Below are 21,334 nucleotides of genomic sequence, written 5' to 3'. Positions count from 1 at the left end.
CCGGGGTATCTTCTTGATCCAGGAATCGAACCAGAGTCTCCTGCATTGCAGGCAGATTCTTTACCAGCTGAGCTACCAGGGAAGCCCCTAATCCACCTTATTCCTAGGTTATTGGTGGGCATCTCATTGATATCCTCATCTACCACCTACAGTTAACATGGTTGTTAGAGACTTTTTCCTCAAAAACTTTAAAGATAAACTCACTGAATTCATTGTAGTATGAATTAAGAACTCCACTCAAAGCAATCAAGATTTCCCATACACATTCTGTACTGAATTTCACTACCACTTGATTAGCATTATAGGAAATTCACTTTAAAGGATGCTATTTTGTTTTAGAATAGCAGAGCAAACCACAGATCAAATGTAAGGCTCGATGACACCAGGTAAAAATTACTCATCTATTTCCAAAATAGACATGACATATACCTAAATATTAACTGATGAGAGGTTCTGCTGAGAAAACAAACTCACAACTGGTCAGTCAATTCCTATAACTTTTGAGTGATTTTCAGGCAGCCCTGACAAAGGCAGAGAAATGAACAGCTGTCCCTTGAATTCCACAGATTCCAAAACTCTAGAATTCTGTAAGATCAGACTCCTATCATCTCTAGAAGTCTACTGCTGCTGCTGCTGCTAAGTCACTTCAGTCATGTCCAACTCTGTGGGACCCCATAGACAGAAGCCCACCAGGCTCCCCCGTCCCTGGGATTCTCCAGGCAAGAACACTGGAGTAGGTTGCCATTCCCTCTCCAATGCATGAAAGTGAAAAGTGAAAGTGAAGTCGCTCAGTTGTGTCTGACCCTCAGCGACCCCATGGACTGCAGCCTTCCAGGCTCCTCCGTCCATGGGATTTTCCAGGCAAGAGTACTGGAGTGGGGCGCCATTGTCTTCTCTGTCTAGAAGTCTAGATATATTTAAATTATTTTTGTTATCTTAAGAAGAGTTATTGCCAGGTAAGGTAACTGTTGGCTATGTACAATGCTGATTTTCCAATATAGCTTTCCTGCCAATATTATTTTGTTTGCTGTTTTGTTTGTTTGTCTTTGCTCTATTTTAGTTTCACAAGATGAACTAAAGTTTACCTAGAAAGATGCTTTTGATAAGTTCACTGCATTAGAGGATTTGTCAGCTGTTAAAGTTTTCCCTGGTCTTTCAAACAACCTGCTTTACTTTTGACAAGAAAATGTTCACTAAGCCATTTAAATCACATACCAGAAGTAAGCCAGAATTGTTCAAGGGAATATTCTATACTATGCCAGAATGGAACTTCCTTTTAAAAGAGAGAAATAACATACTTAGACTGGAAAAGAGTTTTTCTTGTACTGACTCCCAAGAAGGAAATTTTGAGTGAAAATGAAATGTGCGTTCAATTTTGATGCAGCAGAATGTCATCAGATCTCGAGATACTGATTTAAAATTCCAACTCTTGAAATTGGAATTGATTTTTGAAAAGCTAACAGTCCCAGGAACCTTGCAGAAAACTGTGGTGTCCACCAGTTTATATTGTCATAGAAGCATCAGTTCAGTTCAGCTCAGTTCAGTCGCTCAGTCATGTCCGACTCTGCAACCCCATGGACTGCAGCACACCAGGCTTCCCTGTCTGTCACTAACTTCCAGAGTCTGCTCAAACTTACGTCCATTGAGTCAGTGGTGCCATCCAACCATCTCATCCTCTGTCATCCCCTTCTCCTCCTACCCTCAGTCTTTCCCAGCATCAGGGTCTTTTCCAAGGAGTCAGCACTTCACATCAGGTGGCCAAAGTATTGGAGCTTCAGCTTCAGCATCAGTCCCTCCAATGAATATTCAGGACTGATTTCCTTTAGGATTGACTGGTTGAATCTCCTTGCAGTCCAAGGGACTCACAAGAGTCTTCTCCAACACTGCAGTTCAAAAGCATCAATTCTTCAGTGCTCAGCTTTCTTTATGGTCCAACTCTTACCTCCATACTAACAAAAATGTCCCCATGGCCATTACTTGTTCAGTGTGACACAAACTTCAGTTTTTCACCTGCCACCTTGGACTCCTGTCATAGTGCACACCATCTGCATTAGTACTTACTTTTTTTTCTACAGTCTTTCTTTAAACCAGCACTTTTTATAGTAATGTGAACTTGACTTTGCTTTAAGCATTAATATCCATAGAGACAAGGATTTGGTGTGTGATATAGACTAGTTCGATACTTGCCAAGTTAATTTCCTTTTCTTGGTGACAGAGGAAGATTACCCTTCTCAGCTGTCCTGCTTTAGGATGGATTCCATGTGACTGGAGTCTGGCCACTGAAATCTGGACAGAAGTGATACAAGTCTGGGCTTTAAGACATCCTGCCATTCTTCCACGCTATCATCCCACCATCCAAGTGCTAGAAACAATGAACTCTGAAATGGCAGTACCCAGTTTCCTAACTACTGAGGAAACGTTGGTTAGATGATCATCCAGCTTTGCACCAGACTTTACACGAACAGGAAAAAAAAAATTGTTAAACTGTCAAGATTTGTTTTTCATTTGGCTACACTGGGTCTCTGTTGTGGCCTGTGTGGGCTCAGTAATTGCAGCACACAGGCTTAGTTGCCCAGTGGCATGTGGGATCTTAGTTCCCAAGCCAGGGATCAAACCCATGTCCCCTACATTCAAAGGCAGATTCTTAACCACTGGACCACCAGGGAAATTGCCAAGCTGTCAAGATTTTGAAGGAGTCCTCAGGATCACCCTTGGGTTCAGTGATTCTCTAGGACTTACAGACATAGAAAGCTAGTACAATCACAATTACACTTTGTTACAGTGAAGGATGGAGATTGAAATCAGAAAGGTAAAAAGCACAAAGGGCAGGTTGGGGAGAGACTAGGCATCAGCATCCACTTGTCCTCTCTCATTGGAGTTCTGTGAACAGCACTCAATTCTCCCACAATGACATGTGACAACATGTATGAAGTATTTCCAACCACAGAGTTAACCCAAATCTGGTTTTCAGGGGTTTTATTGTGGGAGGAAGGGTCAATCACATAGGCATGCCTGATCTTCATTCTAGCCTGTTCAGAAATCAGACTGGTACTGTGTGGCCCAAGAACCCCACCGTGAATCACACTGTTAACATAAACTTTCTGAAGTGGTCCAGGGCCTCAGATAAATAAAGACTCTTAACAGGCAGATTATCCCAAGAGCTTAGAGGTTATCTCCCAGGAACTTTTCAAGGGTCAGACTTTTCTTTGGAATGTTTAGGGTTTGGACCTCCCAGACTTGCTAACTTTATCATTTATTGTGTCATATCCTATTTGTTGGGGCTTCCCAGGTGCTACTAGTGGTAAAGAACCTGCCTGCCAGTGCAGGAGACATAAGAGATACAGGTTTGATCCCCGGGTTGGGAATATTCCCTGGAGAATGGCACCTGCTCCAGTACTCCTGCCTGGAGAATCCCATGGATAGAGGAGCATGGAGGGCTATAATCCAGAGCATTGCAAATGGTCAGACATGACTGAAAGTGACTTAGCATGCACACATCCTATTTGTTACACAGCACAGCCTAACCTACCCTGACTAATATAAGTCACAGGTTTGTCTAAAATACATGAAAATACCCAAATGACAAAGATATGCTTATCCATGTACTTTCTCCATGTGCTACACACACTATATGTGTGTGTTAGTCTCTCAGTCATGTCCGACTCTTTGTGACCCCATGGACTGTAGCCCACCAGGCTCCTTTGTCCATGGGATTCTCCAGGCAAGAATACTGGAATGGGTTGCCATTTTCTTCTCCAACACACACTACATAGCCTAAAGGAAATCAATCCTGAATATTCATTGGAGGGACTAATGTTGAAGCTGAAGCTCCAATACTTTGGCCACCTGATGCAAAGTGCCAGATGCTGGGAAAGACCCTGATGCTGGGAAAGACTGAAGGCCGGAGGAAAAGGGGATGACAGAGGATGAGATGGTTGGATTGCAACTCAATGGACAGGAGTTTGAGCAAGCTCCAGGAGATGGTTAAGAACAGGGAAGCCTGGTATGCTGCAGTCCGTGGGGTCGCAAACAGTTAGACATGACTGAGGGACTGAACAACAACACATACAACACTTTGGGAAACATTGATCTGGTCTAATCTCTGACTTTAAAATGTGTAAAAAGCCCCACTCTACTGCTATGCTTTCCTCAGAGGGAAGGACAATGGTTGGGAGAGATTATTGTTGTTGGGCGGAGTGGGGTCTGAGGCAGCAACCGTGTAAGGTAAGTTCTGTAGCAGCTTCTCTAGGCAGGACCTCCAAGGACTATGATAGGACAATTCCAGGAGCTGTCAACCTTTGGTCCCCAACAATTCCTGGTCTCTGGATTGTTTAGATAAACTGATGCACCCTGGCTTAAAAAAAGGATTCATTACCATGGTTGGGATGGTTAATTTTATATGTTGACTTGATTGGGCCTCAGGTTGTCCACATATTTGGCTAAACATTATTTATGGGTGTGTCTGGGAGAGTGTTTCTGGATGAGACTAGTATTTGAATCTGTGAGCAGAGTAACTCAGACTGCTCTCCCCAATGTGCACAGGCCCCATCCAATCTATTGAATAAAAAACTTAGTAAGAAAGAACTCTTTTTCTCCATAGAACTGGCTTTGAGCCAAGGTGTCTACTGTTTCTTGCCTTTGGGCTCATCCTCCAAATGTAACTTACACTGTGGGCTCTCTGTTCACAGGCCTTTGGGCTCAGTCTAGAGCACAGCATTGGCTCACCTGGGTCTCCAGCTCTCCAGTTTACTGACTGCAGAGCTTGGACTTTTCAGCCTCCATAATCACATAAACCAATTCCTTATAGCTCATATATATTATACTATAGTATAGTGTATATTGCATATTAAGTATATATCTATCTCCTGTTGTTTCTTTTCTCTGAAGAATCCAGACTAATAGAAGGATATCAGTAGACCAAGTCCTGATCAGGCCTCAACACTCAATCTTTCTCTATTTTTTATTATTTTGGCTGTGCTGGGTCTTCACTGTGGCACACAGGCTCAGTAGTTGCAGTGTGCAAGCTTAGTAGCCCCACAGCATGTGGGATCTTAGTTCCTGGAGCAGGGATTGAATCTGTGTACCCCGCTTTGGAAGGTGGGTTCTTAATCATTGGGCCACCAAGGAAGGCCCTCTCTCTCTCTTTTCCTCCATCTTTGTCACCCTGTCTCTTCCTCTCTGTCCCTCTCCACTGTTTCTAGAATCTACTTCATTCTATAATCTCTTCTGTGAGGACCAGCTCACAGCATAGCAGGTATAGGGAACACAAGAGCAGGGTTCTGAGGTCATGACTGTGGCCTAACTCAAAGTGAGGTTAAAAACACAGGCTTCTTAATCACCTGAGTTATTGTTTCTGTGTTTTATAGTTAAATCTAAGAGAGACTGGTACAACTTGATCCAACTAGCTATGACTACAGGAAGGAGGGAAGCGTCAAATGACACCAACCAAAGAGATGGAGCTCCTGGGGTAATAGAGGGAATATGGAAAAATGAATCCAGTACAATAGAAAAACATTAAATAATAGAACCAGTGATGAAACCCATCTTCTAAGAAAGATTACAGATGTTCCTGGATGAGAATCTGACCCTCCTCTTGGAAATTTCATTTCATCTGAACTAGCCTTTTCTTCACAGGGTCAATCCAATTACTTGGGACAAATACCAGTCGTTCTCTAATACACCAGTCAATCCTCAGTGGAGGTATCTGAAAGAGGGTCAGAAAGCTGAAATGGGAAGCAGGGGCTGTTTCATGGGAGATTCAAATGGCTATTCAGCATCCATTGCTGTTGAGAATTACAGTTCAATGTCTCCTGGATGAGATTCGTTCACAAAGACCACAGGGAAATCCTTGATCTTCCCACTTCTCTGATTTGAGAGGCCTGAGAAGGACTATTATGATTCTGCTACTAATTTTCCTTAAAGCCATTTTCATTTCTTAAATGCCAAGTGTGTGTAAATTTAGCCAAGGGCCAATAGCATCAAGCTTTTGTTTTTGTTTTTGTTTTATAATTCTAACTTGTTCCATTTCAAAGTTCCCTGAGAAAGAAAACAAATTTGTACAAACTCTCTCCTGGGAGCCAGGATGATACAAGTCCACAAGTCCTTTTCCAATATTACAAAATCCCAAAGCTCTGAAAATCAGAAATTTAATAAGATAAGTACAAAATCATTTGGCAGTCAAAAAATGAGGCTATTTGTATCGTACTTTTTATTTATTGTACTTAGTTTCAATGTTGATATGTTTCGGTGCTAAAATATTAATGGGTTTGATGGGGTGCTGCACTTGACCCCTCTGGGAGTATTAAGTTATACGGGATGTGCATCACACCCCCGTTCTGTACCCTACTGAATTTCAAAACGCATCTGGTTCCAAACATTTTCCATAAGAAATCACAGACTTGTTCAACAGAAAAATCAAGACTTTGGGCTCAAACAGACAAACCTGAATTCAAATCCCCTCTAGTCATGTAGCAAGTGACTAAACTTCTCTGAACATCAGTTTCTTCCCCTGTAGAGTGGAAGTAACCATGGGAACTATCTCCTGGAGGGTTGGAATTGGGGGTAGTTGGGATTCAATGAGACAAGTTGCATGAGGAGTCTGACACCCTCCTTGGTACTGATCCATGCACAACAAAAGGTTTTTTTCTTCCAGTCCTAACACCCCCTCCCTTTCCAAAGAATCCAGGCACAGTGCTATAAAAATCAAAACACAGAAAGTAGAGAAAAGAAAAAATCTCATTCTCAACAGGAGGGCACAAAAGCATAGACAGTATAATTTGTCAGAAATGTCATCCTCCTAATAAAAAGTCAGGTGCTCGATGGAGCTGTGAATGAAGACCAATGATAACAAAGATCTACCCTCCTATGTGTCCCTTTTTGCTTCTCTTAAATTGATTTTTTTATAGCCTATTAACCGATACTAGCAATTGGTGCAATTATGTAGGCAGGTGGGTAATTTCCTTTCTCCATTGTTTCTGTCATCCTGGTAACTGATTGGTTGTAAACAATGCCAGCGTTATTGACCGTATGGACTTCCAGAATCCCACACTTTGCTTATTATTTGAGATGGATTTTAATCCCCTTTGAGATGGATTCTTTATTTAAAGACTTCACCACGCTGCAGTCAACTGCAAAGACCAGAAAGTATCAAGATAGATTTTTCTTCCCATGAACACAACATACATGAAAAGCACAGGAACGTGTATATAAGTTTAACGAACTTTGCTTAAACCTTAGAAGAAAGTCAGGAAGCAGTTTGTATATAGAATTTTGACTTCTATTTTAATAATATTTTTAATAAATTGAAGTTGCAAGAAAGAACCTTTCGGCTTTTAGTCCTCTCAAGTACAAAATATGATTGATTGCTAGTTTCTATTTGTAGTTCAAACACAGAGTGAAGCAGCCTCTCCAGTCCCCAGAAAAACAGCTATAATCTGTTGGCCATGTCTTCCATGGGCCCAGAATTGGGAAATGGCAACACACAGGCCCCAGTTTTGGACCTCCCTGGTGGCTCAGCGGCAAAAACTCCCCTGCCAATGCAGGAGACCTAGATTCCATCCCTCACTCGGGAAGATCTCCTGGAGAATGAAATGGATACCCACTCCTGTATTCTTGCCTGGAAAATCTTATCAACTGAGGAGCCTGGTGGACTACAGTCCACGAGATCATAAACAGTCAGACACGACTGAGTGACTGACACTCCTATGTTATAGAGGCCCCAATTTTTCAAATCACACTTCATATTTTCCAAGCTTTCTCTCCATCCACCCATCCACCCATGCCTTTTCTCTGTCAAGCAGTGAACTAAACTGCAGGTGCAAAAGTAAATAAGACACAACCCCCAGTGGGTGGAATAGATGTGTTTATCCTTTCAGAGTTCATGATTGGCTAAAATACTGTTTTCTTGTTATATTAAAATTTTCAGGAGCTCAAAACCTGCCCCTTGAGAAGGGTGAGATCTGTTCTCTGAAGTTTCTTTTAAAACGGAGAGGGTTGAGATAGGTGTCGTCTGCAGGTTAGATATAGAGGGTAGGACACAATGAATTCTGTGTCATAAAGGGGTGGTTCCCAGAGAAACTAAAGAAAATGGAGACCAGCAAAACTGAGCTCTGACTGAAGGGAAACGCTGAGAACTAGGATAGCTAATGGCTGTGTGAGAAAGGGGAGCTTCAAGGGAGAGAGTCATCAAGAGTGAGAGAATGTCTCGTAGGGAAAATGGCCCTTTGACAATGGTTTGAAGAGGGTCTAGTTACTGTTGTTGCACAGTAAGGCATCCTAAAACCGAGTGGCTTAAAACAACTATTATTTTATTATTGCCCACAATTTTTGTGTGTCAGGCATTCAGGAGGAACTTGGTCAGAGGCTTTGGCTCAGGATCAGATGATGGCTGGAGCTGGAAGAGTGTAGGTTGTGGGAGAGGGGATGTGAGCAGCTGGAAAATGATCGAGCATCTCTCTCTCTCCATGGGGTCTTGGGGCTTCTCCGTGTGGGTCCCTCCACATGTGCTAGTTTGAACTTCCTTGCAACACGGCAGCTACAGGGCAGTTGGACTACTTATAAGGTACTTGCAGGCTCCAGGGAAAGTGCTGTTCCAGTGCACCAGATATAAGCAGCAATGCTTTTCATTACCCAACCTTGGAGTCATGCCACATCACTTTCTCCACATTCTGTTGGTTACAAGGGGGTCATGAGCTTGCCTAGATTCAAGGGGAGGGGAATTAGGCCTCATTGTATGATGGCGGAGTAGCAGAATTCCAAAGAGCAAAAGGGATAGGAGCTACAGTTGTGGCCACCTTTGGAAAATGCAATGTCACAGTGAGAGAGGTGGGGGGTTGAGAAATTTGGCCCCACCTGAATCCCTAAGTGCTAACTGCCCCTGAAACCAGGCAAAAAGTCCTCCTCTAATCCTGTTAAATGAAAAACTGCATAGAACCAATCAGCCACCTTTTCTATTATGTAGCTGTGTCATATCAACAGGCTATCTAACCTCCCATCACCTCTGAGCCTTCACTGCCCACCTTCAGTCCAAGTTCTCCTTACCTTCTCCCTCTGCTCTGAGGCTGAAGTTGAAGGTTCTTTGCTTACTGCTCTAATTTCCTAGGCTGCCTTACCAAAACTGCAAATCAAGTGGTTTATAGCAATAGAAATTTATTCTCTCACAGGTCTGTAGATCAGAGTTCTGAAATCCAAGTGGCAGGCAGCGCCATATGTCCCCTGAAGCTTCCAGGGTAGAATATTTCCATGCCTCTTCATAGCTTCTGGTGGTTGCTGGAAATTCTTGACATTCCTGGTCTGTAGCACCATCATTCCAATCTCTGTCTCCATCATCACATGGTCTTCTTCCCTCTTTCATGTGAGGACACACGTCACTGAATTAGAATCCACACTCATCCAGTATGACCTCATCTTAACTTGATTACAACTGCAAAGACCTATTTCTCAATAAGGTCACATTCACAGGTACCAGTGATTAGGATTTGCACAGTCTTTTGGGGAGGACAGCATCAAATCTCCAGCACACAGTCAGGCTATTAAAATTCTCCTGTCACCTCGGGGCTCCAGGACTGTTCTTCCTTCCCAGCCTCAGCCTCCTCACGCCTTTGGAGCAAAACTACCACATCCCCTCCCAGGGCACAGCTTTTAGTCTTTTTAATGGAGCTCTTAGTCACAGAGCTTGGCAGAAATTCATTGATCCACTGTCCTTATCTCTATTCCATTCCAGCCCCCTGATGCGGCACCAGGGTGTTCTTCACCACAGACACACACACACAACAAAAGCCCCGATTCCAGACCACAGAGAAAGGTGTTCAGAGCCACTCACAGGGGATTATTGATTTTCTCTTCTCTCAGCTTTTCATTAGTGCCCACAATTCCTCTTGTTCTCATGTCTTCTTTTACCTCGGTTTCTTTAGAATGAAATTTGTTAGCAGAAGGATCTCAGTGTTTTCCTTTGGTGCTCATGGCATCGACAAAGCTCTCTGGAACCCCGATCATCTTACATCTTTTTTAGTAGTATCAGTTTAGAGTGCCTTCATGAGTCCAGAAATGTGCTATACAGACCTCTTCCTAACAGACCTTTTCCATTTCAACAGGTAGAAATCTGCAGCTAAGAGACTAACCTGTGTTTTGCAGTTTCCACCTGAGAAGGGAACAGGAATCCAGTGTGTAAGAGTCCCTGAGCCAATGAACATGAGATTCACTACACTGTGAGGTTTTGAAGGGCCATGTTCTGACCCTTTTATCTGGGTGACTCTGGGTGACCCTTATATCTGGGTGACTCTCCCTTATCCTTTTCCCCTCCAAGACATGGATAAAATAAAAAATCATCTACACATCAAGTTGTTCTTGATAGAGTCACACGGTTCTACAAGAAGGGACTCAGCAATTCTTAATTTGTTGTTTTTTATTCGTTAAGTCGTGTCAGACTCTTTTTTGCGGCCCCATGGACTGTAGCCAGCCAGGATCCTCCATCCATGGGATTTCCCAGGTAAGAGTACTGGAGTGGGTTGCAATTTCCTTCTCCAGGGGATCTTCTCAACCCAGGGATCCAGCCCAATGCAGGATCAAGTCTCCTGCATTGCAGGCGGATTCTTTACAACTGAGCCACTAGGGAAGCCATGAAATGATATCATCCCAAATAGGTAAAAAGTCATCTTCATGTGTGGAGAACTTTCTGCTTGCCTAGATAGTCCTACATGAAGTAAAGAGTAATGAGCCCTTTTTTTCTAACTTGGAAATTGAATTCAAATCACAATTGAGCTAAATAGAAGTATAAAACACCACAAAACAGAAACCAACAACCAGTCCAAACTCTTCCAATTAAAGGAGAAGGGCAAGGGACTTCCCTGGTGGTCCGGTGGCTAAGACTCCACACTCCCAATGTAGGAGTCCCGGGTTCAGTCCCTGGTCAGGGACCTAGATCCCACATGCTGCAATTAAGAGTTCATATGCCGAAACTAAGACCTGGCAGAGTCAAATAAGTAAATACTTTTTTGGAGAAAAGAGCAAGGCAGGGTGAAGGCAGGTGGTAAACCATAAAATCTTAGAAATAGGAGTGTTACTGCCACCCCACTGACCCTAGTTCTGTGCTGCATTTTAGTTTATAGGTGGGCTTATCACTATTACAAGCTCTGAAGCCTGAGTCCACATGTACCTCAGGTGTATTCCTGCTGGCATTTGCCTTGGTCCATGTCCTCCCATGACCTTCAGAGAGTCTGTCTTCTAATTCACACAGAGGGGGAGTATATGCAGGGCATCCTAAAATAGGTTTCTCAGGCTTTTTTTTTTTTTTTTTCTATTTTGTTTTTAAGCAAAGCTATTGGAGTTTTTGCAATTCCTAAATGGAGAGAGAGGGAATAAATATAATCCTGTCCAAGTGGGCACTATTTCCAGCCTCCTTTCAAAGTCATCAAACCCAAGTTACCTTCAAATGGGTTTTAAATTTAATTCATTGTATGTGCTGTCAAGGAAAACAAGAGACCTATAATTCCAATCAACTTTTCTCTAGGTTGCTGACATGTTACTTGATTTTTGAAAGGATTTCAGTGGTTCTCCTGTTTTGTATGAGGCTATTGAAGGTATTGTAAGCAAGTTTTTACCCATATGGACTATAACATATGTATTCAATTACATACTGAGAAGCTGGACAAGCTTATGTTTAAGAGTTCAAGCCATGGAATCAACCAGAATTGGATTCAAATTTCAATTTTGCTTCTTCATAGCTGTGTGACTTTTGGCGAATTTAACCTCTGTAAGATCAGTTTTCCCAGTGGTGAGTAAGAATAAGAATGCCTCCTATAGATAATGTGAAAACTGAATGAGACAAAATGTGCAACTTGTATTAGTCAACCATGCAACAAGCAACTCTAAAATCTCAGTGACCTACAGTCATGAAGGTGGAGTCCTGCTCGTGCTCCATCCCCAGCCCAGGCTGGAGAGAGGGCGCCAGTCCACGCCCTTCTCATGCAAGGACCAGCCTAACCAACCCACCATCTCCGGGAGTCTCCCTCTCTGGTCCCGCAGGTAGAAAGGATCTATAAAACCCCACGCTAGCTCTGAGGGTCCTCCCACTGGAAGTGATACACAGTCCTTCTGCTCACACTTCACTGGCCACTCCCAGGTCTATGGCTACACACATCTTCAGGAGAGAGAAGTGCAATCTGACTATGTTCCAGGAAGGAAGACCAGAACTGCTGGGAGTAGCTAATGTCATCCATACTCTGAGGACAGGCTGTAAGTGATGCAGGATATTTGGATACTGTTGCTTTTCTCCTACAATTTCGACTCAGTGTAATACTGACCCTGGAATCTATTTCAGGGAAGATGCTGGCTGGTGTTAACCACCACAAACATTGTGATGCAGAATTTGTTCAAACCAATGGTTGGTGAGCCTCCTTCAGGTCAAGCCCTCTTTGAAACACTGAGACAAAACAGTGAACCAAACCCTTTGGAGCTGATATTCTGGTCAAGGGAGTAGACAAAGAAATAGATATATTAACATCAGGAAACAATAATTACTATGAGAAAACAGAAAGCAAGGTAAAGGGGTGGAGTGACATTTAAGTAGAGGCCACCATGAAGTGACAGAGTGTTCAGCTCAGTTCAGTCACTCAGTAGTGTCCAACTCTTTACTAACCATGAACCGCAGCACACCAGGCCTCCCTGTCGATCATCAACTCCCAGAGTCCACCCAAACCCACATCCATTGAGTCGGTGATGCCATCCAACCACCTCATCCTCTGTTGTCCCCTTCTCCTCCTGCCCTCAATCTTTCCCAGCATCAGGGTCTTTTCAAATGAGTCAGCTCTTCGCATCAGGTGGCCACAGTGTTGGAGTTTCAGCTTCAACATCAGTCCTTCCAAAGAACACCTAGGACTGATCTCCTTTAGGATGGACTGGTTGGATATCCTTGCAGAGTGTTAGGGAATTTAAAATGGAAGTAGTCTTGTTCAGGCTTCAGAAGTAGAGGAGCAGGCCTCTGATGAACTTCTGACCATGCCTGGAGTACATGCTTGCCTGCAAGTACGTTGTTACCAGCAAGTCAAGTGGCACCTTAGACATGAAAGGGGATGAGTCTTAGAATTCCTTAAGCCCCTGGGGACTTGGCCAGCCACTCCCACCCCAGGGTCTAAGGAAATCTTATGATTCACAAGGTGAAACAAATGGCATTATAAAAGTTACAGAAAAAAAGAGCTGCATTTTTGCAAACAGACTGATAGTGATATCGATTTACAATCTGGGATTATAAGCAAGAGCCCCCAAAGCTGCAATTTGAAGTCTCATCCATGGGGTGCACACACCACCTAGGATCCTTTCCCAACTGGGACTCTAAATTTCTGTCATTCAGTACTTCCCAGCACTGTTAAAGTCTGGATGTAGGTATCAGCCCAATTAGGTGATGCATATGCTGTTACTTTGCCCCGTTCTTTCTATTTCCTTTCTTTTAATGACTGTATATTGAAATTAAGTCAAATAATTCTCTACTAAAAATTGTTCATTGTCTGTGTAATGAGTGGTTTCTTTTGTTAATGAATCCTTCAAACCTAAAACAAAAGTAAAACTTTTGGCAAAACATAGAGTGAGCTACCTATAGGAAGAATATTCCAGGCAGAGAAAGCACCAAGGCCTGAGGAGCATGTGCTTGACATGTGGGAGGAACAACAAGAAGGCCAGTATGGCTGGATCACAGGGTGCTGGAGCTGGGGGAGGAAATGAGGGCAGAGGGGGCAAGGGCCAGGCGGCAGAGGGCCAAGGCCATGGCAAGGACTGGGGACTTACACTGATGCCAGACACCACTGGAGCCTGCTGAAGAACAAGGAGACCTGAATCTCACCAACATTCACACCATTTCATAAAGAGGTAATTTCAGGAGCACACTCGATTAACTCAAATTAATTCCTCAATTAGTTTAGTGATACCCAATCAATTTTTTTCCATTTTTATTTCTATTTTAATAAATGTGTTTTCCATAAGCAGACTCATAGACAATAGAAAGCAAACTTACCGTAACCAAAGGGGAGAGAGCCCTGGGGAGGGACAAATTAGGAATACAGGATCAGTTCAGTTCAGTTCAGTTCAGTCGCTCAGTTGTGTCCAACTCTTGGTGATCCCATGAATCGCAGGACGCCAGGCCTTCCTGTCCATCACAAACTCCCAGAGTTCACTCAGACTCACGTCCATCGAGTCAGTGATGCCATCCAGCCATCTCATCCTGTCGTCCCCTTCTCCTCCTTCCCTCAATCCCTCCCAGCATCAGTCTTTTCCAATGAGTCAACTCTTCACATGAGGTGGCCAAAGTACTGGAGTTTCAGCTTTAGCATCATTCCCTCCAAAGAAATCCCAGGGCTGATCTCCTTCAGAATGGACTGTTTGGATCTCCTTGCAGTCCAAGGGACTCTCAAGAGTCTTCTCCAACACCACAGTTCAAAAGCATCAATTCTTCGGCACTCAGCCTTCTTCACAGTCCAACTCTCATATCCATACGTGACCACAGGAAAAACCATAGCCTTGACTAGACGGACCTTTGTTGGCAAAGTAATGTCTCTGCTTTTGAATATGCTATCTAGGTTGGTCATAACTTTCCTTCCAAAGAGTAAAGGTCTTTTAATTTCATGGCTGCAGTCACCATCTGCAGTGATTTTGGAGCCCCCAAAATTAAAGTCTGACACCGTTTCCACTGTTTCCCCATCTATTTCCCATGAAGTGATGGGACCAGATACCATGATCTTTGTTTTCTGAATATTGAGCTTTAAGCCAACTTTTTCACTCTCCACTTTCACAGGATGGACAGATACAAATGACTATACACAAAATAGATAAGCAACAAGGATTTACTGTATAGCACAGAGAATTATCCAATATCTTGTAATAGTCTATAATGAAATATAATCTGCAAAAATACTGAATCCCTATGCTGTACACTTGAAACTAATATAATATTTTAAATTAACCATACTTCAGTTTTTATAAATAAACTTGTTTTCATTGAGATTCTTTTCCTTGTAAAATTTACAGCATAAATTATTCACTGATTAGTTCTGTGATCATATAAAGTTTTACATAATCTCTTACCAGCCACTGCCAGGTATTTGTTGCTGTCTCGTCCTTTCTGAAACCAATATTTTTGTCAAATCCAATTTTTCTAGCTCAAGCTTTTCAGATCTAAATCTCATCACAAATAATTGATTTTCCCATTATAAATTTCAATCAGATGCAATTTTAGCCATCATCTTGTTTGTTTTGTGTTATTTATAATTTCTACCTGGCAAATTTTCCCCAGGTCCCTTTTTGGCAGTGTTCTATGAATCTACCAAGATGTAATTCTTTAGTCAAGATTTTGTTAGGAGATCTGTTTTGTTTTGCATTGCTTATATCTACCAATGATATTATAAATTGTATAAAGAAAGAAAAAATACAGTTTGTACTGATTTCTGTTTAAATATGCTCAGGCTGCTATGATAAAATACCACAGACTGGGTGCTTTATAAGCAACAGAAATTTATATCTCACAGTCCCGGAGGCTGGAAGTCCAAGACCAGGCCAGCATGGTCAGGTTCTGATTGCAAACTGCCAACTGTTCACTATGTCCTCACCTGGTTGAACAGCCTGGGGAGCACTCTGGAGCCTCTTTCTTAAGAGCACTAATCCTATTCATAAGGGCCCCACCATTATAATCTAGTCAACTTCCAAATCCACCTCCAAATACCTTTGGGATTTAGGGTTTCAACATATGAATTTTAGAGGAAACAAACATTCAGACCATAACTAGGGAAAGCATTAGTAGCTCAGTCATGTCTGACCCTTTGTGACCTCATGGATGGTAGCCCACCAAGCTCCTTTGTCCATGGAATTCGCCAGGCAAGAATGCTGGAGTGAGTAGCCATTCCCTTCTACCAGGAGATCTTCCTGACCCAGGGATCAAACCTGAGCCTCTTTCATTGCAGGCAGATTCTTCACTCTGAGCCACCAGGGAAGCACCACAGCAGTATCAGAGCACAGATCGAAAGGTAAAATCTGGGTCAAAACAATGGAGCCACAGCTTCCTGCTCTTACCATATATAAACTGTTCAGAACGCACTAGTTCTTACTGTCCCCTGTTACAGATAAAGACTGCTACTGCTAAGTCGCATCAGTTGTGTCCGACTCTGTGCGACCCCATAGACGGCAGCCCACCAGGCTCCCCCATCCCTGGGATTCTCCAGGCAAGAACACTGGAGTGGGTTGCCATTTCCCTCTCCAATGCATGAAAGTGAAAAGTGAAAGTGAAGTCGCTACTACACACCTGAATTTCCACTTATGTACTCACAAGTAAAGAGTTGTATTTATATTTTTATTGCCAAAAAAAGGAAAAAAAAGCATTATTAGCTCAAGTAGGATTCCAGGTCTTAATTTTTATACGTCAATACAAAAAAAAAAAATTATTTCTGACCTAAAAAGCAAGATGTAAAAATCCAATTTACCCATAGCACTTATTTTATTTGTACTCACAGATACAAATGATTTCACTTCAGGTTGAGAGAAAACAGCCTTACCAACCATAGCACTAATTAAACTGCCCAACATTCTTTCTTGGTATAGAATACAAGAGTCTATCTTTATCCTGTGGCCGTCACACTGCTCTTCAAAGATGCCAAGAAATTTCTGAATCTATAGAGCTAGAAGCTGGCTGATGACTCTGCTTCTTCTCCAGAAGTCCAGGGGAGGAAAAATGAAAATTATTTAGCACTTAAGCAAGTGAAAATCTCCAGTAAATGGTTCAAAGGCTACAAGCAATGAAACCAAGAAGAGTGAGGTCTTGGGGACATTCAGCAGAGAGGCACTGGGGTAGCAGAATCTGTTTTTACTGCTGATTATATGGGACTGTGATGCATAAGTTTTTAACTATTTGAACATAACCCCTGATTACAAGAAATAGTTCCATGACATTGACTTTTTACCTAGAGTATCCTTAGTGCCTAGTCCAGTGCCCAAAACAGAGAAGACACTCAAATAAATTCTGATAGAACAGATGAATGCATAAATTTTTTATTGCTTCATTAAACTATTTTTAAATGATTAAAAAACTTATTTAGCACCTATCCAGGTGTTGTGTGTGTGCCAAATCTTCTCTTCAAAACATCCTTATAAAAAGAAAATCCTTATGAGGGAAGGATTTTCTCACCATTTTAGAGGCAAGGAAACTGATGTTCTGAGAAGTTAAATAACTCACCTGAGGTCATGTGACTAGTGCATAAATGGCAGAGCCAGAAAATAAAACCCAGAAGTCGACCTGCCTCTAGATTTTAATCCCACATAGCCCAGCTTCATAAGGATTTGTATTTCACAGCACTGGAGTTATCAAGCACTGGAGGGTTCCTTTTCCTCAAAGACTTTGTGTTTCCTCCTGCACACTTTGACCCCTACATCTCTCTCCTAATGGCAGGAAGAATTATTATGAGGAGACAACACTCAGTTTTGAGCTCATGCAAGATACTCTTGATCAATAATGGAAGTTTGAGGTAAGTCTCTGACAGTACTGTTCCCAGGCAATGCACCCTCTACAAGAGCATTCCAAACACGCAATGCTCAACTCTTAAGTGTTGTATTCTAAGCCACCCTGTTCAGGATTTTCATTTCAAGAAAATAAATCCTAATATCTCTGGCTCTGTGACATACATACCACATCACCAAGGCTGACGCCTCCTATATCATATGGCCTGTTAAACGCATTACAACTCAAGTTAACTCACTTTGTCAAAGTAAATCATTCCTTTGAAGTGAACTGCAGTAATTTTTAAAGTATGCATAACAGGGAACCATTTTTTTCATGACTTCTTATCCAAGCAAAGATATATATTTTAAACAGCCACTCAAAAATGTATTAAAAATAAAAGCCAAAAAATGTGCTTTCTCTGACTTTATGGTCTGAAAAGCCCCCAGTTAACAGCAGTCACTGGTTTTCAGCCTTCTTTTCTGGTAGACAGTGAAACTGACCATAAAGGGCTGTGTCCAGCCTATCTGATTTATTGTTACCATTGTATGCTGTCAATTACTCATAAGTACTGCAAATGCTGAAACATTACATGAACGGGAGCACTATACTAAATTATAGATGGCCAGTGTGGATAAGTGTAATATATGAGGTCCCATCAGCACAACGCAGGGAGCAACCCTTCAAATAAAAGTCTCTGCTTTAATGAGCACCAAAGCCCATCCACATTAAGTGTATGAACTCCAGAAAAATAAATCAGATGATCACCATTTATGATCCAAAAGGGGTACATCGTGTTCGGGAAGAGACTAATTGCTGAGTTAAGGAAGCAAAGCAGTTCAGCATGTTAATAGCACAAAACACCACATAATACCAATCTAAACATCCTCGGGAAGGCTGTAGACTCAGCTAAAAGCCCAATTCCAATAGCGTGTATTAGGAATGAGTAAGCTAAAGAACAGTGTCTTGGGTAGACTCCCTAAGGAAGGCACAAAACTAAATTATTTCTCCAACCTGGAGTGGAGGGGCGGGGGCAGAAACGATCAGGAAAGCAATTCTGGGACCTCTTTGCACAGTGTGTATAAATCATTAAACAGCAGACAAATGATTTAACACTAATACAAACAAGGGTTCCCAGAGAATTAAATTTCCCTTCCCACAAATGAGTCAGAATAAAAGTGAATTGAACACATCATCCTCTCACTCACCAAATGCCAGGAAATATGATGCCAGAGCAAAACACACCTTGTGGGGGTTGATGTGACTGTGACAGAAACCATCCGTGGTCCCGTGAAGCTCCTCAGTCCACGCAGGATCTGCCCTAAGGGGACAAATGAAGTCAGTTCTCATCCACTACACACATGGGGTCCCCACAGGCCAGTTCCATGACTTGAGCTCCCCATGAAGCTATTTAAAACATTTTAGAGCAAACCATAAATGGAAGAAAACCAACTGAGCTCTCTTAGGAAGGAACGATCTTTATTCTGAGATGATGCTCTTCCCAATAACTGGCAGAAAAATTATTTTTCTTCTTAAAAAGATGACAATCATTTTGTAGTTACCAAGGTCCTTTTAGTTTAATGTCCTTAATTTGGTGAAGTAAAAGGTTAACAACTCTATGTTGAACCCAATTTTTTTTTCATTTACCAGTCCATAAAATCCAAAAATCTGAAAATCATCATCAGATTTCTCAGGTAGCCCAACCTTAGAAAGCAACATATCCAGGTAAAAGCTAAGTTATTCCTGTTCTGCTTGTCTTGCTGCTTGGATATGATTGGAGGGGAGAGCCACAGAGAGTAACCTAACTCAAGGGGCTGGTCCTGGCTTCCAGAACAAAGAATCATGTCAATAATAGTCTCCCAAGCGTTCACACAAAACCAAAGCTTGGTCGTCTGGAGTGCTATGGCAGCCCATGCTGGATTTTCTACATGGCCTTAGTGTTTCAAACAAGCTGAGGATTCCTCTCGTACTCTGGACTGACAGTGTCTTGACCTCCTTAAATGAATTTCTGCTCCACATCAGCTACCAATAATCACAGCTACCAATAATCAATGAATCTCATTTTCACTTGTATGATGAAATTACCCTTTCCTTTGATCTTAGAGCAAAATGGGGGAAACCCAATAACCGAGAAGTGGTGATTGAGCATGGCACCTCCCAAGGCTTAGTCAACAGAAGAGGGCTTTGAAGTGAACCTCACATTCCAGAAGAATTTTTGATGGATTTCTTACATAATGTGGAGCCAGGATCATGCTAGTAGAGGCCAGGAGTCTCCCATGCTCAGATCTACTGCACAGTGAGATAGCTGATTATTTCTAGAAACCTAACAGTGATCAAAGGAAAATGTCAAACACAGAGATGAAAAAAAAGTAATTTTCACACAAGGAGTAAACCCATGCTAGGCATCAAGGGAACTTCAAAGTCACCAGAGGAACCTACCTGTTTCTACTCGGGTCATTCCTCTGCCCGGATGCCCTCCCCACCACCCCATCACCTTCTTTAAGTTCAAATCCTCTCCATTCCCCAAGACTCAGTTAGGAACCATTTCTTATAATAAGCCTTCCTGCCCCTTAATGATAAATTCTCCCTCCTGCCTCAGTGCAACCACAGCACTGAACTAGACCCCTCTTATGAGGATCTTGCCTTGCATTTCCTATTTTGTATTCTTGGCTTGAAGCTAAGAGTGCTATTTTTCTTACGTTTTCAAAGAATCACCAAGAGCAAATCTATGTTTGATTCATCTTTACATACAGCTGAGATTTAATAAGTATTTGCTGGATAGAAAAACAAACAAATGAATGGATATAAAATGGCATATATTCACTTTAGACTTCCTGCAATTCCAGAAAGGGCTCTCTGCCACCCCAGATTAAATAAGTCAGTAAGACATCAGGGAGCAGGGAAGCAGTCTCTAGGCATGATGAGGTATTTGGCTGTGACTTTCAGCATTTCTAATTCTCTCGTTCTTTGTATTTTCTTATGAAACCCCTGTAGGTATCTGTGACATGGCAGGTAAGACAAACGTAACTCTCCAGATTGTTGATAATACTGGTAAGTAACAATTGCAAGAATTCTACTTTTGGTTCCTATAGTTACTTCTGAGTTTATGCAAAATAATAATAATCATCATTATCATCATCCTGTTTGATTTTTCAGTACAACACTGCCATGGGAGAAATAGAAGCAGCAACACAGGAATATCCTTCCCATGGAGGGAATGGAAAACTGAGATTCTAGGAGATGTGGTGACTCATCCAAAGTCACAGAGATTGCCAGTGCCAAAGCAGGTTTCAAATTTGGTTCAGTTCTTTGGCAGAAAAAAAAAAAAAGCACACCTGGAGACACTCACCTGGTGGGATCCACAAGATAAAGGAGGAAATGTTGGAAAATGGCCTTCAAGAGAAGTTAATCCACATGAAATAAACAAGAGCTGTCAGTATACATGCTCCCAAGGAAATACCAAACCTCGCTGACATGCCCACCAGCGCAAGAAACCCAGGTAGTGCCTTTAAAAACTGTCGGCATGTCCACACAGGTATCGATCTATGGGCTCAAGGCACTTGAGGTAGATGAAGCCAAATTCTAGTGTTGTGGGCTTGTTCTACAAGAGGCTGGAGGGGTGAGGTTTTTTTTTGTTTTTTTTTTTTTTTCTGATTTCGAGGACTGCGACTTCTAGTAGAGAGACTTCAGTGACTTAGAGAGACACGGAGGCTCCAAAAATCAAACTTCTCAGTTCTACATTGTGGAACAAGGATTGGAATATATGTTTTCTGACTCTTAAGCCTTTGATTTGCTCTCTGCTGATGTAGGAAGGGGGAACTGAGTCAGGGTGAGGTTGACTGAAGCCCCACTTTGGGTCATTGGCAG

The 21,334-nt window shown here is 42.2% G+C and overlaps 1 long non-coding RNA gene across 1 annotated transcript; it reads left to right on the top strand.

The window, feature by feature from the left end:
* The first annotated feature begins 15,856 nt into the window (after positions 1-15,856).
* Positions 15,857-20,829, top strand: LOC139184459 (uncharacterized). The gene is made up of 4 exons (XR_011567956.1): positions 15,857-16,004; positions 17,420-17,495; positions 20,462-20,518; positions 20,624-20,829. It is a non-coding gene; the product is annotated as an uncharacterized lncRNA (long non-coding RNA).
* Positions 20,830-21,334: the final 505 nt, after the last annotated feature.

The sequence above is a fragment of the Bos indicus genome, chromosome 8 (genome assembly GCF_029378745.1).
Source record: "Bos indicus isolate NIAB-ARS_2022 breed Sahiwal x Tharparkar chromosome 8, NIAB-ARS_B.indTharparkar_mat_pri_1.0, whole genome shotgun sequence".
Classification (NCBI taxonomy): domain Eukaryota; kingdom Metazoa; phylum Chordata; class Mammalia; order Artiodactyla; family Bovidae; genus Bos; species Bos indicus.
The sequence above is the reverse complement of the archived record's forward strand: the minus strand, read 5'-3'. Positions and strand labels throughout refer to the sequence as shown.